The sequence below is a fragment of the Chiloscyllium punctatum genome, chromosome 13 (assembly GCF_047496795.1).
Source record: "Chiloscyllium punctatum isolate Juve2018m chromosome 13, sChiPun1.3, whole genome shotgun sequence".
Lineage (NCBI taxonomy): Eukaryota > Metazoa > Chordata > Chondrichthyes > Orectolobiformes > Hemiscylliidae > Chiloscyllium > Chiloscyllium punctatum.
Window position 1 is genome coordinate 107837152 of NC_092751.1, and position 18146 is coordinate 107855297.

General features: G+C 41.9%; 1 protein-coding gene across 3 annotated transcripts in view; it reads right to left on the reverse strand.

Annotated features, from left to right (window-relative positions):
* usp54a (ubiquitin specific peptidase 54a) overlaps positions 1–18146 on the reverse strand; it is a 135132-nt gene that overhangs the window by 66269 nt on the left and 50717 nt on the right. The window lies entirely within an intron of this gene.

Consider the following 18146-nt stretch of genomic DNA (forward strand, 5'->3'; position numbering starts at 1 on the left):
AACCTGATAGAATTGTGATCACTGTCTCCAAAGTGCTCACCATCAGTTGTGATAACTCTAGCCAATAAATATAACCTTCAGAACTGCAACTCATACAGTTTGAGTTTTACATTTTGACTCTAAGATGGTTGCATACTCAAACCTTCAAGTTCAATTACATCATGTGAAACATATTTTCTTGGACTAATTTACTTAGCTGTTATAACTGCATCCACCACAAAAAAAAAGTTTAAAATCATAACCTAACTCAGGTAGCGAATGTTTTGCCCTCATTCAAAAAGGGCTACAAAGAAAAACTGGTAAGCCTAACCTCCATGGGAGGAGAGGTCTTGACATCAGGGAGATAGGGTGCCAGCCCGCAAAACCTTTCAGGCAACATCTCTGGGACACACGCACCAAACAACCCCACTATTCTTTAGCCGACTACTTCAACTCCCCCTCTCACTCCCCAAGGACATGCAAGTCTTGGGTCTCCTCCACTGCCAAATCAAAGTCACCCGAGAACTGGAGGAAGAACACTTCACCTTCCGTCTTGGGACCCTTGAATCACACAGCATCAACATCGACTTCACTAGTTTCCAAATTTCCCCTTACCTTACCTCATCCCAGATCCAACCCTCCAACTCCTGGCCACCTCCTTCCCACCTACCTAGCATAATTACCCCTCATCTGCATCTACCTCTGGCCTCACCCTCTCATTTATCTCAGTCCCCCTCCCCCTCCACATTGCTGATGGAGGGCTTATACCTGAAACATCGACTCTCCTGCTCCTCAGAAGCTGCCTGACCCACTGTGCTTTCTCAGTGCCATACTTTTCAACTCTGACTCTCCTGCATCTACAGTCCTCATTCTCTCTTGGATATATCTGGTCAGGACCAGGAGATTTATGCACCTTCATACATTCTAATACGTCTAACACCTCCTCTACTGTGATATGGAGTGTCCCCAAGCTATCACCACTAACTGCCCCAAGTTCCCAAGTCCTCAAGTCTTTCTCCAAGGTAAACACAAAGGAAAAATACTCATTGAAGACCTTGCCCACCTCCTGTGGTTCCACACATACATGTCCACTTTGGTCTTTGAGGGGTGCTATTTTCTCTCTAGTTATTCTGTTTCCTTTAATATACTTAAAGAATCTCTTTGGATTCACCCTATTCTTCTTAGCCAAAGCAATCGTGTGCCCCATTTTCATCCTCCGGATTTCTTTCTTCAGTAAACTCCTGTATTCCCTGTAAATCTCCAGGGATTTCCTTGGTCCCAGCTGCCTGTACCTGAGCCATGCCTCCTCGTCATTTTCTTTTCAAGGCCTCAATATCTCATCATCTAGGTTCCCTCCTCCTGTCAACCTTGCTCTTCACCCATACAGGAACATACAGACCTTGAACTCTAGCGATCACTAACTCTAGCTACTGTATTGCAACTTTTGTTTTTAAAAATTTGAAACTTCAAGACATTAAAAAAATCTAATCCACCATTTAAATGCTAGAGGAAAAACCAAAATTAACATACACACTTGCACATTTGGTTATTCTCCCTGCAATCAGACTGACAAGAGCCAAAAGCAAATCAACACGACAAGAATATGGTCTCCAATGTAGGAACTTGCAAACAAGTTATACATTCTGTCAGTGTTTTGAAATATTTATCAGGAGTATTAAGTTTGAGCATATTGTCAAAAACGTGAAATTTGCACGATATTGACTCTGCACACTTTGGCCCAACAATCAACAAAGACTTGGTAACATTATCCAAATAAATAATCAGGTCAAGTCTTTTAGAGGAATTAAGTCCTGTATCGTTTCAAATTCACAATATAAGACAATAATCTTATTACCATTGCTTAAACTCCTGTAGCACAAACATGGCACAGCTGAAGTAGTTACCAAAATTACCTCTTCCCCCCCTTCCACTGTACTGCATCAGTTTCTGTCAATATTTGTTTATAACTAAATTAAAACACCTCTGAATCAGTGAAAGCTTAATTCAGTAAATTCAAGTGTGCTTAGTCAAAAAATTTGAATTAAAAATAGCATTTCACAGCTTCAGCTTGAGATGCATTTTGAAATGTCTTCAATTACTAAAACAACATGAGTACTCTTGTTCAGAACAAACACAGCTATTAAATGGGTGCATCGAGCCCTATGCTGAAATGCATGAAACTGGCACAAACCTAAACTGGATTAACCATTGGTAAAAGTAGCCCTTACTGGATCCTGCCTCTTTCACCATTTTTAAAATTGCTGGAATGATAAGCTCAAAAAAGGATATATTTCCATTAAAACTTGAATGGAGGTCCGAAATGCCTTCTGTTTAACAATTTTGACGCTCAATGTACCAGTAATGTTTTCAGTTTCCAAATCATAGTTCGGTTTATACTGTACCTCTAATGGCGCATTAAACACATGCAACCAACCACTGCAACAGTGTTGCTGGTAGGTCCTAAGTCTGTAATAACAGTCTAAATTGTTGATTAGTTCTACAGACGCAGAATAAGTATGTTCATGAGGATTTTTCATTATTTATAATTACAAATCCCCAAAGACTTCTTACTGTCTGGTTAAACATGTTTCTTTTGTACTGAGCAAGCCAATAATCTACGACTGGTAACATCTGTGTTACAAGCAATTCCAAGAGTTGATAGGTCTCAATGTTAAACTCTGTCCAGCAACATGGTAGGGCCCACTGTTACATTTTCAAACTCAGAAGTCACACGCCACCAAGCTATAATCCAACAGGATTATTTAAAATCACACGCTTTCAGAGCACTGCTCCTTTGTCAGGTGGAGGGAAGCACTCAGGCATCATCTTATTTTTGATTATTTGTAGAAGGGTCTGTTTCCATGATGTACATCTCTATGACTATCTCTCTACCTTAATCTGTTCATAGGCCATCCCTTCATTTGTTATTCAGCTGTTGACACTTTACTCACACTTTTGATCACCTGCAAAAGCGATTAGCCGGTCACCACTCCACTAACACTATTTACCTATGTGCTCACAAGTCGTGGTCCTCGTCAGTACCGATGACACAAGTAGAAAGAAGGACAGGGATGTAAGACAGGATTTCAGGGAGCTAGGGTGGAAGCTGAGAGCTAGAACAAATATAGTTGTTATCTCTGGTTTGTTATCCATGCCACGTGATAGCAAGGCGAGGAACAGGGAGAGATATCAGCTGAACATGTGGCTGCAGGAATGATGCAGGAGGGAGGGTTTCAGGTACATGGATAATTAGGGCTCATTCTGGGGAAGGTGGCACTCTCTACAACAGAACGGTCTTCACTTGAACCAGAGGGGTACTAATATCCTGGGTGGGAAATTTGCTAGTGCTATTTGAGTGGTTTTAAACTCGCTCAGCAGAGGGATGGGAACCAGTGGTGTAGTTCCAGTGCACAGGAGGATAGGAGTAGGGAGGACAGGGACAGGCTTTCAGTCACAGGACTGTGCTGGCAGACAGCAAGCTGGTTTGAAATGTGTAGGTGAGTTTGCAACATGGATAGGTATGGGATTTCGATATTGTGGCCATTTCGGAGACATGGATAGGGCAGGGTCAGGAATGGATGTAGTCGGTTCCAGGGTTTAGATCTTTCATTAAGGTGGTAAAAAGAGGGAGGTGTGGCTTCATTAGTTAAGGACAGTGTAATGGTGGCTGAAAGAACTTTTGACGAGGATTGGTCTCCTGAGGTGATAATGGCTGAGGTTAGAAACAGGAGAGGAGACGTCACACTGCTGGGAGTTCTTTTTTTTAATAGGGCTCCACAAAATTCCAGGGAGGTGGAGGAGACGATAGGGTAGGAGTGAAAGGAACCAGAGTGGTCATTATGGGGGAATTTAGCTTCTCCAACCTTGACTGGAAATGCTATAAATCTAGTACATCGGATGGATCAGCTTTTGTCCAAAGTGTACAGGAGGGTTTCCTGACACAGTGTCAAAGGGCCGAACAAGAGGGGAGGCTACACTGGATCTGGTGGTTGGTAATGAACCAGGCCAGATGTTTGATTTAGTGGTAAGTGAGCACTTTGGAGAGAGTACCACAATTTGGTTACGTTTAGTGATGGAAAAGGATAGGTACATGCCACAAGGCAAGAGTAAAAGATGGTGGTGGGGGGGCGCAATTATAATGTGATTAGGCATGACTTAGGAAGCATAGAATGGGGTAGCAAAATGCAGGGGATAGGGATAATCAAAGTGTGGACCTGGTTTCAGGAAATGATGTTGCATGTCTTTGATAGGTATGTCCCTGTCAGGCAGGGAGGAAGGGATAAGGTAAGGGAACTGTGGTTTACGGAAGAAATTGTATCTCTTGTTAAGTGGAAGAGGGAGGCTTGTGATATTGAGACGAGATGGTTCAGATGAAGCAATGGAGAGTTACAGATTAGCTAGGAAGGATTTAAAGAGAGAGTTAAGACGACCAAGTAGGGGACAATTGCAGTCTTTAGCAGGTAGAATAAAGGAGGACCCGAAAGCTTTCTATAGGTATGTGAGGAATAAAAGGATGACTGGGTAAGAATAGGGCCCATCAAAGACAGAAGTGGGAAGTTGTGTGTGGAGCCTGTGGAGATTAGAGAGATCATAAATGAATATTTCTCATCTGTTTTCACTCAAGAAAAGGAGAATATTGCAGAGGGGAAGATTGAGATATGATCTATTAGACTAGGAAGGATTGAGGTTAGTACAGAGAAGGTGTTATCAATTTGAGAAGGTGTGAAAGTAGAAAAGTCCCCTGGGCTGGATGGGATTTATCAGAGGATTCTCTGGGAAGCTAGGGAGGAGATGGCAGAGCCTTTGGCCTTGATCTTTGAGTCGATATTGTCTACAGGTTTAGTACCAGAGGACTGGAGGATTGCAAATGTTATGGCTTTGTTCAAGAAGGACAGTAGAGATGACCCAAATAATTATAGACCAGTAAGTCTTACATCTGTTGTAGGAAAAGTTTTGGAAAGGATTATATGAAATAGGATTTATAAGCATCTAGCAAGAAACAATTTGATTGGAGATAGTCAACATGGTTTCATCAAGGGCAGATCATGTCTCACAAACCTCTGATTTGGAGATGCCAGTGTTGCACTGGGGTGTACAACCACAACCATCTGATGAAGGAGTGGCGCTCCGAAAGCTAGTGCTTTTAATTAAACCTGTTGGAATATAATCTGGTGTTGTGTGATTTTTAACTTTGTAAACCTCATTGAGTTTTTTTGAGAAGCTGACCAAGCATGTGGATGAGGGTAGGGCAGTTGATGTGGTGTACATGGACTTCAGTGAAGCCTCTGATAAGGTTCCAGATGGTAGGCTTTTGGAGAAAGTGCAGTGGCATGGGATGGAGGGTGATTTAGCAGTTTGAATTAGAAACTGGCATTCAACAAGGCAGCAGCGAGGGGTGATTGATGGAAAATATACAGCCTGGAGTCCGGTGTGCCAGAAGGATCTGTTTTGGGACCACTGCTGTTTGTCATTTTTATAAATGACATGGACGCAGTCATAGGTGGATGGGTTAGTAAGTTTGCAGATGACACTGAAGTAGGTGGTGTGGTGGACAGTGTGGAAAAATGTTGCAGGTTACAGGGGGACTTGGATAAACTGCAGAATTGGGCTGAGAGGTGGCAAAAGGAGTTCAATGCAGATAAATGTGAGGTGATGCACTTTGGGAAGAATAACAGGAAGGCAGAATACCGTGGGCGGCACGGTGGCGCAGTGGTTAGCACTGCTGCCTCACAGCGCCAGAGATCCGGGTTCAATTCCCGCCTCAGGTGACTAACTGTGTGGAGTTTGCACGTTCTCCCTGTGCGTGGGTTTCCTCCGGGTGCTCCGGTTTCCTCCCACAGTCCAAAGATGTGCAGGTCAGGTGAATTGGCCATGCTAAATTGCCCGTAGTGTTAGGTAAGGGGTAAATGTAGGGGTATGGGTGGGTTGCGCATCGGCGGGGCGGTGTGGACTTGTTGGGCCGAAGGACCTGTTTCCACACTGTAAGTAATCTAATCTAATCTAATACTGGGTCAATGGAAAGACTCTTGGTAGTGTGGATGTGCAGAGGGATCTTGGTATCCATGTACACGGATCCCTGAAAGCTGCCAACTCGGTTGACAGTGCTGTTAAGAAGGCATACAATGTGTTAGGTTTTACTGGTAGAGGGATTGAGTTCCGAAGCCATGGTGTCATGCTGCAACTATACAGAACGCTAGTGCAGCCTCACTTGGAATATTGTGTACAGTTCTGGTCGCTCCAGAAGGATGTGGAAGCATTAGAAAAAGGTAAGGGGAGTCCAGGCCAGGAAGTTGCCTGCTCTGGAGCAAAGGTCTTATGAGGAAAGGTTGAGGGACTTGGGTCTGTTCTCATTGGAGAGAAGGCGGCTGAGGGGATTTAATAGAGACATACAAGATGATCAGAGGATTATATGGGACGGACAGTGAGAGTCGATTTCCTGGGATAATGACGTCGGCTTGTACGAGGGGACAAAGTTGTAAATTGAATGGTGATAGATTTAAGACAGATGTCAGAGGGAGGTTCTTTACTCAGAGAGTGGCAAGGGCATGGAATGCCCTGCCTGCCAATGTAGTGAACTCAGCCACATTAGGGGCATTTGAAAAGTCTTCGGATAAGCAGATGGATGACGATGGGATAGTGTAGGGGGATGGGCTTAGGTTAGCTTACAGTCGTGCAATATCGAGGGCCGAAGGGCATGTTCTGCGCGATACTGTTCTATGTTCTTTTTATACTTATCTGTTAACACTCATATTTACCTGAAATTACCTTGCCATTATCTCTCTGCCTATATATTCTGTGCCTGTGCGCTTCTGTCCACTTCACTTGATGAAGGAGCATTGCTCCAAAAGCATGTGATTTCAAATAAACCTGTTGGACAGTAACCTGCTGTCATGAGATTTCTGACTTTGTCCAACCCAGTCCAACACTAGCACCTCCATATCACAGTTCAGGTGTCATTGGAGAGGAGTTCAAAAAATAGAGGCAGAAACTGAAGGCCAGTAAGCATTTCAGGACAAAGAGTAGACTGCATGTTAGAATAGCTGATTTTTAGTTGCATTGTAGAGAAGGCAATTCAACTTTTCAAGGTCTGTTGGGGGGATACAATGAGTAAATCCCAAGGACACTGAACAAACTGCAATATGTCAGGTCTGGATGGTGGGTGGCTTGGAGGGGAATTTGCAAGTTATGGACTCCCCACATATCTGATGCCCTTGTCCCTTTAGATGGTAGCAATTGTGGCTGTGGAAGGTGCTGTTCCTGCAGTGCAACTTCGGGATATTAACTGCAGTGTGCTCTGAGGGTCAGTGCTGGATACAGTGAATGTGGATATGTTATCAATCAAGCAGGTGACATTGTCCAGGATGGTGTCAAGTTCAAACATTGCACTCATCCAGGGAAGTGAGATATATTCCACCACACTCCTGACTTGTACCTTAAAGACAGTTGACAGGCTTTAAGGAGTCAGGAGGTGAGTTACTCGCTGCAGGATTCGTAGCCTCTGACCTCGCCTTGCAACCACAGCATTTGTATGGCTGGTCCAGTTCAGCTTCTGATCAATGGTAACCCCTCCATCATGGTAGCATTGGAAACTTTGGCAATGGTAGTGCCATTGAACATCTAGTCCGATGGTTAGATTGTGTCATTGGAGATGGCCATTGTCTGACACTTGCATGGCATGAATGTTACTTGGCATTTGTCAGTCCTGTCCTGAATATTTTGTTGTTTTTCGACATGGACTATTTCAGAGGAATCACAAGAGGAGTTGGAAATTATGCAATCAGCAGCAAACATCCCCGTTCTGACAACGTGATGAGGGAAGGTCAAACATAGAACACAGAACAGCAGGGCACAGGAACAGGCCCTTTGGCCTATCATGTCTGTGCTGACTACGATGCCATTCTAACCTAATCCCATCTGCATGCACATCATCTACATCCCTCAATTCCCTGCCTGCTCGTGTATCTATCTAAATACCTCTTAAACTTTGCTATTATTGATGAAGTAGCTGAAGGTGGTTGGGCCAAGGACAATATTCTGAACAACTCCTGCAGACAGACAGGCTGAAGCTGAGATGACTGAACTCCAACATCTGTCTTTGTGCATGAATCATCTTCAATTGGCAGAGAGTTATCTCTGATTCCTATTGATTCTAGATTTATGAAAGATCCCCATCAAAAATGTGGCCTTCACATCAATGTCATTTACTCTCATCTCATTTCTGGAATTCTGTTTTAAATCCAGGGGAATTGTGGAATCACAAAAGAAAGGCGATCAGCTAGAACAGAAGCAGTTGTTGAGGGAGGCCATGATTGATGGGCTCAAGATTGAGTTTCACGGTCAGATCAGCAAAAGTGGAGAATAGTAATTCCTTGTGAAGTTTAGTGAGGTTTGATGACTCAACATTTCTTTAATGTTTCAGAAAGTTACTGAGACATCAGTGAGATCTGTCTTGATTGCATTTGCCACTTTGTGTTTTGTGGGTGCTTGATGACAGTATGTTATCCATCAATACCATGTTAATTCTGGGTTGCAGAAATAAGTTGTACATTTATTGTAGCCTGTTTTACCTTGCTAAGTACAAGGTTAGGTCAAAACTGTGGAATCTTGTGGCTTTATTCTCTTACTGAGTCTCCTGGATCTCACCTTCTGCCTATTTTAAAAATAAGGATTACTAGTCTTGAACTAGATCATAAAATAATTTGATGATTTTGTCCATGATCATAACATACGTTTGGCAATCTGGTCTGAGACCACAGCACAAAGGTGGTGGTCTCATACAAGATCATCATACTGATGTGTTGACATTCCTCAGGCTGCTGCCTCTGAAACAACAATCCCCTCCAATCACAACCTAATTTACTTGTTACTCTTTTGATAAACAGCTAATGCGGTGCTCTCTCTGAAAGTAGTCCCTTCCTCAGACATGCACAGCCTCCAGGAGAAGTCACACATCCTCATTACCCTGACAGAAAGAAAGTTTGGCAGTTTTGGTATGATCTGTGGAGACAGAATTACATTTCACAGTTTGAGTCCACTGTAACTCTTCTTTGCACCATGGTCAGTGTTGTCAATTTATTTAGTCTGCCAAATGAGCAGTGACAAAAAAATGCAAGAGATAAATGGTGGGACAAGTTGCATATCAAGTTTGAGAGATTAAATTGGTGAGTTAGAAAGCAGAGTTTAGAAATCAGTGGCCATCACAATGGCAGTCTACTTCCAATTTTATCAAAACAGAGAGAAAACACCAGAAAATCCAGTAAATCCTGGAAGTGCATGGCTCAATTAGCATCAAGAAAAATATGCTGATAAACTACACCCATAAGATGTCACAATTTACAAATCCTGATCAGACTGCTGTTAAGCACAGTCATAAAAGTTTTACAGCTCAGAAAAAGGCCTTTTAACCCATCATGTCTGCACTAATCATCAAGCAACCATCTACTGTGTGCCATTTTCCAACACTTGGCCTGAAACCTTGCATGTTACACTGCTTCAAGTTCTCACCTAAATACTTTTTAATGTTATCAGGGTTCCTGCCTCTATCACCCTTTCAGGTAGTGGGTTTCATATACCCACCACCCAGTCGATGAAAAAAACCCTTAAAAAATATTCAAGGATTCTGGTTCCACCAACTTTTCAGCAAGAGAATTCCAAAGGCTCTCAACCTTCAGAGGTTTGTTCGCTTCATCTTTTTTAAACAGGTGATCATGATTTTTAAATAATGACCTCTCGTTCTAGATTCTCTCACAAGAGGAAACATCCTCAGCACATATACCCTTCCAAGATACCTCATGTTTCATTCAATTTACTTTGATTCCCTCTTGAAAGTTTCAGTGTCAGATGAGGACAGAATGGAGTCAGTTATATATCCTTCTATTGTTGAATATATATGCCCCCCATGCCATCATTGACAAGTGAGAGATTGAGGAAGGAGTGCAGTCACTGAGCCAACCTGACAACATTCTGCACAGTGTCCTGGTGGAGGCAAATTAGTTTAATGACCAAAGATCCCAAGTATACTTTTTGTGCATCTAGTTTAGTTTTGTTTCCAGCAATGCATTTATCCTCTAATGGGTGAGCACCTGTTATGAACAAACACATGAATAAAATTAAAGGAATAAAATCTCCTTACAGGATCAACATATTCAGGAATAATAATCTCTGCTGACCAATAATAAAACAAAATCACATCAGTTAAATAAATGATATAACATTAGTTTACATAAACTTGGAAAAGAATTGACAGTCACTTCTGTTGCCATGTATCAACTGATTATAAAAGCTATTATAACTAGTGATCTCAGATTAACTGGGGCACAACGCCACAGGCTTGAAATCAATAACAACCAAGGTTATCATACCATAGTGCAGCTTCTGTCACTTGTCAAATTTAAAATTAAAATTTCTGCGACACAACTTGTACCACAACTAATTAATGAGAGACCATTTATAGCACACAGTGCTCAAATCATTCTGCAGACAAGCTCTGATGGAAGCAATATGAAAAAATACGAAGGGTGGGACAACTAAAATGTATCACTAAAAGTATACTACGTGTAATTTTTAAAAAAGGCTTCATTATTCTTGCAGATACACTCTAAGTTTCCATTCAGTGTCAAGAGCAACTATCCTTTGGCAGATGTTATCATCCAAAAGTAATCTTCTCATTACTTAACTACTAGTATCAACTGTTCCAATATAGCAGCATCCCATAAACACACCCTTGGCAAATTCAGCAAAACAGATTTTCCTCACGCATTGTTATCTGCCTTCCACATCAGGAGAAAGGAACACTGAAAGAGACAATGGACCTGCAGAGAGCAAACTCAAGCTTTTTGCTGCAGCACTACGAAAGAGCTGTGTCCATCAACTTCAACAGCCAACTCCAATCCCCAAGTGAAAGCAAAGCTAAAACCCTGGGTCTGTGTGAGCCTGATTCCACCTACTCATGCTTCTTTTGTCTATTTATCCAGAGCTTCTGAAGCAAACACTGAAGCAGACAGCAGCACTGTGACAACATCTCTCTGCAACAGAAACAGCCTAGAATAACTCTCTCTCAAAGGCATATTACCATCACAAGACCACAAAAGAGACCATTAGAAGGGTGACTTTGCACAAATGGGGATTTAGACCTCAAGCCGGCAGAGTAGATTGTTGCACAACATGTGCAGATCCAGTCCTTGCTGTCGGATCTCCACAGTCAGCCTCACAGCCAATCACACTGAAGGGATGCTCCAAAGATGTGTTGATATCTTGACAGGGCTCGACTTCAAATGAGACAGTGCTCAGCTACCACTGCTGTCAAGCATGGAGCTTCCACCTCTTCTCTGCAAACCTTGAACTAGTTGAGCATCCACTGACAGCCAGGCAGGAGGGAAGGTTTCACCAGGGAAGAGGCTGAGTCTTGTGCAGCACAACAGGGATTTGCTCTATAATGAAGGTGAAATTTGGCCAGGTAGAAGGGTCATGCCGAATTGACACAGGAGCAGTGTCAACTATGACTCAACACTTTTTTCCTGAGTATTTTGATGAGTAGTGAGAGCAGAGTGATAGCTCTTTCCTCATTCTGCTTCGTAGAAGACAGACATCCTCTATTACGGTTATATTGAGTTGTTCTGACATGCTGTCTCATCACACTGCTCATACTCTGGTGTTTCTGGAGGTTCATGTTCCGACTGATACTTCAGCAAATGTAAGAAATTTGAGATTACACATGGTTTTGGGGTCAAACGTGTTATGAAATATCTGGGTGTCAATGGAAAGCATGTGTGGTGACTGCAATGAGCTGCATATCACAGGGTCAGCTGGCGGAGCTCAAAAGTCTTTGACACTGCTCTCTGCACTCAAGGTCTAACAATGTGTATGGAACCTTTGAAGGAGCAGGAAATCAGGCAGTTCTTTTAATTGCCCAATCAAATCACTGTTCTCAAATGTTCATGCCAGCATGAACTGATTAACATCAGCCTCCAATGAAGTATCATCTGTGACATGTGACAGAGCTCCCATTTTTCTAGTTTTGGGAGCTGCTCACATCACTATGGCATAAAATGGGGAGGGTACTCAGTCAGATGGCTCATTTCAACAAAGATGCTTATGTCCAACCAAGAATGCCACAACATCCTTGAACATTCTACTGTCATGGACAATGAACAAATTGGAGATGGCATGTCCACTATCACTTCAGAGATGAATGTTTTGGCGAGTTGGAGGAGAGCCAAATGAAGAGCTAATTTCTACTCTCACTAGAAGATTTTTGTTTTATTATTCAGGGGGTTGTGAATGTTTGGAATTCTCTTGTCTGCAGGGCTATGGAAACTCAATTATTGAGTCTGTTGACAGTAGGAATGGACACGTTTCTAAGCATTAAAAACAAAGGAATTTAGGGATAATGTGAGGAAAAAGGCATTGAAGTGCATGATCATTCATAATACAAAGACACAGAAAATAGGAGGAGTAAGCCATCAGCCCTGCCATTCATTATGATCATAGTTCATCATCTACTCAAATGCCTGTTCCTCCTCTTCCCTTTATCTTTTGTTCTCTTTAGCCTCAAGTGCTATTTTCAAATCATCCTTCAAATCTTACAACATTTTGACCTCAACTGCTTTCTATGGTAGTAAATTCCATAGGCTCACCACTCTCTGGGTGAATAAATTTCTCCTTAACTCAGTACTAAAAGATTCACTCCGTTTCCTTCGACTGTGACCTCTGTTTTTGGACTCCCTCATCATCGGGAACATGCATCCTATCTAGCCTGTCTAGTCCTGCTAGAATTTTATGGGTTTCTATGAGATTCCCCTCATGCTTCTCAACTTCAGCAAACATAATCCTAACCGATGTAACCACTTTTCATGCTTCAGTCTTACCATCCCAAGAATCAGTCTGGTAAATCTTTGATGCACACCTCTGCTGCAAGAATCAGATAAGGATGCCAAAATAGCACACGATATTGGAGGTTTGGTCTCACCAAGGCCATGTATAATCGCAGCAAGATATCCCTCCTCTTGTACTTAAATCCTCTCACCATGAAGGCCAGTAAAGGTTTGTCTTTACTGCTTGCTGCACCTACATACTCATCATCAATGACTGATGTAAAAGGTCTTGTTGCACACTGATTATAAATTGAGAGAGGACATTCAGATAATTATCACCTGTCTGCTTTTGCTCACAACCGGATAACCTCATGTTTATCCACATCATGCTGCACGTGCTATGCATTTGCCCACTCAGCTGGTCCAAATCACACTGAAGCAAGTCTGCACCTTTCTCATAGCTCATTCTCCATTCCAGACTTGGAGATATTACATCCAGTTCCCTCATCTAAATAATTCATATGTATTATGAATAGCTGAGATCTGAGCACTGATCCCTTTGGCACGAAATGACCTAATTATTCTTACACTGTGTTTCCTGTTTATTCTAGCTCAATATTCTAGTTCAATACACTACCCCCAATACATGCATTTTAACTTTACATGCTACTATCTTATGTGGGACATGTGGGGCTTTGTTAAAAGCCTTCCAAAGCCCAAATAAACCACATCTACTCGCTCATCCTCATTAACTTCACTAGCTACATCCAAGGATTCCATTAGATATGTCAAACAGGATTTCCCTTTCTTAAATCAATGCTGACTCTGTCCGACCATGCCACTGTTTTCCAAATGCTCAACTATTAAATCTTTTATAATTGACTCCAACAATTTTCCCTGGTGTCAGGCTGACTGATCTATAGTTATATTCCAATCTGTGTGAACTGTTCCAGAGTCTAAACAATCTTGGTAGATCACCACCAATGCATGAGATTCTTTGCGATGTACATTATCAGGGCCTGGGGATTTATCTGGCTTCAATCCCATCAATCTAGCCAACATCATTTCCCTACTAATACAGGTTTCCTTCAGGTCCTCCCATTCAGTAAATCCTGTGTTCTGCAACAACTTTGTGTTAGTTATCTGTGTCCTCTTTATGAGCACAGGACCCAAGGAATGTATTTAGCAGGTCAGCCATTTCTTTGTTCCCCATTATAAGTTCCACTGTTTCTAACTGCAAGAGAGCTACATTTGTCTCTATCAATTTTTTTCTCTTCACATACCTCTATAAACTTTGACAGTCTGTTTTTACGCTTCCCATGAGATTACTTTTGTACTCTATTTTCCCATTATCAAGCAATCCCTTTGTCCTCCTTTGCTGAATTTTAAATTGCGCCCACTCAAGTCTTGACAATCATATTGAATAATTAGTAGGCCATTCATCCCTATGTTCTGCATTCCCAAGAACAAATCAATTTTCAGTAATGATGATGATATGGATATTGTAGCCTGGTAAATCACAGGACAATGACTAAAAACTTGACCGTAGAGTAAAGCAGCCTTACCGTCAGATCCCACACCATCACTGGAAGAAAATCTGAGAAATCCTACAAATGCCTTTGGAGTGAGATGTAATCAAAGATTCATCAGGTCAATACTCATCTTCCACAGTCCTCTTGAGGGAGAAGGATGAAAAACTGAGGATCTGTGTGAATTACTGGGCATTCAGCACAAAGACTCAAAAGATGTTTACCCACTACCTAGGATTGAGAGAAAATTATACATTCCCAAAGGTGTATTTCAGATGTCTTGATTTGGTTCTTTGTTGTAATCAGCAATCCAACTCTGAACATGATGCTGAAAAGATGGCATTCTGAACAGATACCAGAGGTTTTTCCCTTATACAAGATTGCCATTCAGGCTCTTTAATGTCCCAACCTTCATGCATGTGATAGATAAGCGCTTTTGTGCCCTTAATTTCCAGTGCTTTCCTGTTTATCCGTGCAATATATACAGGTGTAATACCACAGAAATATTGTCCTCCAGGTTTAAACTTAGATTTCCCTTCATATTTACAATACACTGATGCCAGTGTAATAAAAAGTCCTTGCTTCATAATATTTGGTCCATCAACGTGTTAAAATTTCAGAGTCATAGAGATGTATAGCATGGAAACAGACCCTTCAGTCCAATCTATCCATGCCAATCAGCTATTCCAACCCAATCTAGTCCCACCCGCCAGCATCCGGCCCATATCCCTCCAAACCCTTCCTATTCATATACCCATCTAGATGCCTCTTAACTGTTGCAATTGTACCAGCCTCCACTACTTCCCCTGGCAGTTCATTTCCATACACGTACCACCCTCTGTGTGAAAAGGTTGCCCCGTAGGTCCCTTTTATATCTTTCCCCTCTCTCCCAAAATCTATGCCCTCTAGTTCTGGACTCCAAAATGCAAGAATAAATATTAGTATAAGTCAAAAACTTGAAAACATTGCTTCCTTTGAAAATTAGAAGTGGCTTTTGCACTTTGAGCTATAATCTATCATCTTGAATGACTAACAGATTGTACCAAATATAGAAAAATAAATCTCAAAGAAACAACATGAACCCCAAACTGAGATGGTACAATAGTAACCAAGGGGTTGATTATGGAAATGGATTTGGCATTTTTAGACAACACAAAAACAAAAATGTAAAGTAGTTGAGAAAAAAAGTTCAAGTGAATTAGGATCCATGAGTATGCAATGCCCGTTTTGTGTATCTTAACTTTGTTTCTCACATGTCTACACGTCACTACCGTTTTGCAATAACCCTTGAATAAAATCTACATGGTTTACATGTAATTGCTCAATTCTCTAATGACTTCTCTGGCCTTCACAGCATTACTGAATTGTAATTACTTTGGGACATTATGATCTTAAGCTTTGATCAGATGCAACAAAATTCAACAGTCAAATTTGTAGCAGTCTCCAAATCTACTTAATTACTTTATGGAGAGTCAAGAATTAATCCCCTGATGGGCAATGAGGCTTAACTGGTCTCATGGAATGCTTACTTAAAAGTTTCTCCCTGAAGCATTAATATTCGGCAAAGTAAAGAATGAAACCAGACAGACCACCTGGCATCAGCCTAGGCACCCGAATGATGACAATAAACTCAATTCGGCAAAATCCTCCTTACAAATCACTTTGGCTAGTGGCAAAACTAGGAGAGCTGTCTCAGACTGCGCCACTGACAGGCCAGACATAGCAGAGATGGTAGTGCAGTGATATACAGTTAGGGGCAACCAGAACTGTTCTCATATATAATCTACAACCACATGGTCCAGCAGATCCCCCACTCTCCTATTACCAGCAAGTTATGGGGTCAACCTGCTTCAACGCATAGCAAAGAAGCAGCACCAAGCATACCTAAAATATAAGTGTCAACTTGGTGCAGGTACAACTCAGGAATACTTCAATGTCAAACAGCTCAAGCAGCAAGTGATACACCAGAGTAAACAGATCCACAGCCAATGGAATAGATCCAAGGTGTGCATTGTGCTACAAGCATGAATGGTGGTGGGACAACTAAACAACTCACTGAAGGAGGAGGGTTCACAAATATTTCTATGTTCATTGATGAGGAGCCCAACATATCATTTGTGTCAATTGCAAGCCAGAAAAACTGAACAGACAATCCATGCCTCCTCTCGAGGTCCACAACATCTGATGCTGGTCTTGATCCAATTCGATTCACTCCACATGATATCAAGAATTAGCTGAAAGCAGTGGATACTGCAGCGGCTGTGGACCCAAAGAACACAAGCAACAGTACAGAAGACCCATGCTGCAGAACTTGCCACAACCCTAGACAAACTCTTCAAGTGTGGCTACAACACTGGCATCCACATGAATGTGGAGAAGTGCCCGATTTTGCATTGTACACTAAAAACAAGACAAATTCAATTCCCGTTCATGTTAGGTAAGGAGTCACCAACAATGTCATCAAGCAACACTGGCTTAGCAATATGTTCACTGATGCTCAATTTGATTTCCACCAGAGCAACAATTCCTGACCTATTTACAGTTATATCAAGGGGTCCTAGCAAAACTCCAGCTAATGGGAATCAGGAGGGAAACTTGTCTGTTAGTTGGAGGTGGTCAGTTACCTCAACTCCAGGACATCTCTGAAGGAGTTCTTCAGGGCAGTGTGCTTAGCCCAGTCATCTTCAGCTTCCTCATCAATGACCTTCGCTCCATCATAAGGTCAGAATCAGAGATATTCACTGATGATTGAATAATGTTCAGCTCATTCGCGACTCTTCAGATGCTGATGCAATTCAAGTTCAAATACAAATATCTACACTTGGGGTAACCAGTCACAAGTAACATTAATGCCACCCAAATGTCAGGCAATGATCACCACTGACAGGAAAGAATTGAAACATCACCCTTGACGTTCAATGGTACCCATATCACTGGATCCCATGCTGTCAACATCCCAGGTGAAACGGAACTGGACTCGTTATAAGTACAGTAGCTGAAAGAGCAGGTCAATGGCTAGGAATCCTGCAACTAGTAACACACCTTCTGACTCCTGTAAGCCTGCCCATCCATCTCCAACTCAGCGGTGTGATGGAATACTCGCCACTTAACTGAACAAGGGCAGCTCTAACAACATTCATGAAGCTAGACACCAGCCAGGGCAAAGAAGCCTGTTTGTGAATGTGGTGCCAATCAATCCCTCCACCACTGATGCTCAGTGGTAGCTTGAGTACTGATACGCGGCAGAAAATCACCAAAAGTCTTAGGTAGCACCTTCCAAACCCACAACTATGCCAATTCAGAAGGATAATTGCAGCAAATACATGGAAACATCAATACTTTCAAATTCCCCTCCAAATCACTGCTATCCTCACTTGGGAATCACTGTTCTTTCAGTGTTGCTGGATCAAATTTCTACAACTCTGTTTGTAATGGCATTGTGGGTCTACCTGCCCCAAACGGACAACAGGACTTCAAGGCAGCAGCTCACCATCACCTCCTAAAGAACATCAGGGATGGGCAATAAATGCTGGCCCAGCCAGTGATGCCCACATCTCATGAACAAATAGTAAAAATAAACTGGAGATGGATAACTCCAGTAAACTGGCAACAGGCAGTGTTTAAGACAATAGCCCAGTTCCACTTCCTCCTTTCTGGAAATGAAAACTTAAGTACTTTTAAAGGATTTTTTAATTAAAAGCTTTGGAAAAATAAATTCCTTGGCTTATTGCCACAGACTTCAATTTCAACTTTCAACAACACTCCAACTCAGAAACATGGGACAAAAACTCAATTATTGCTTGTCTCAGATATTCATTCAACCTTC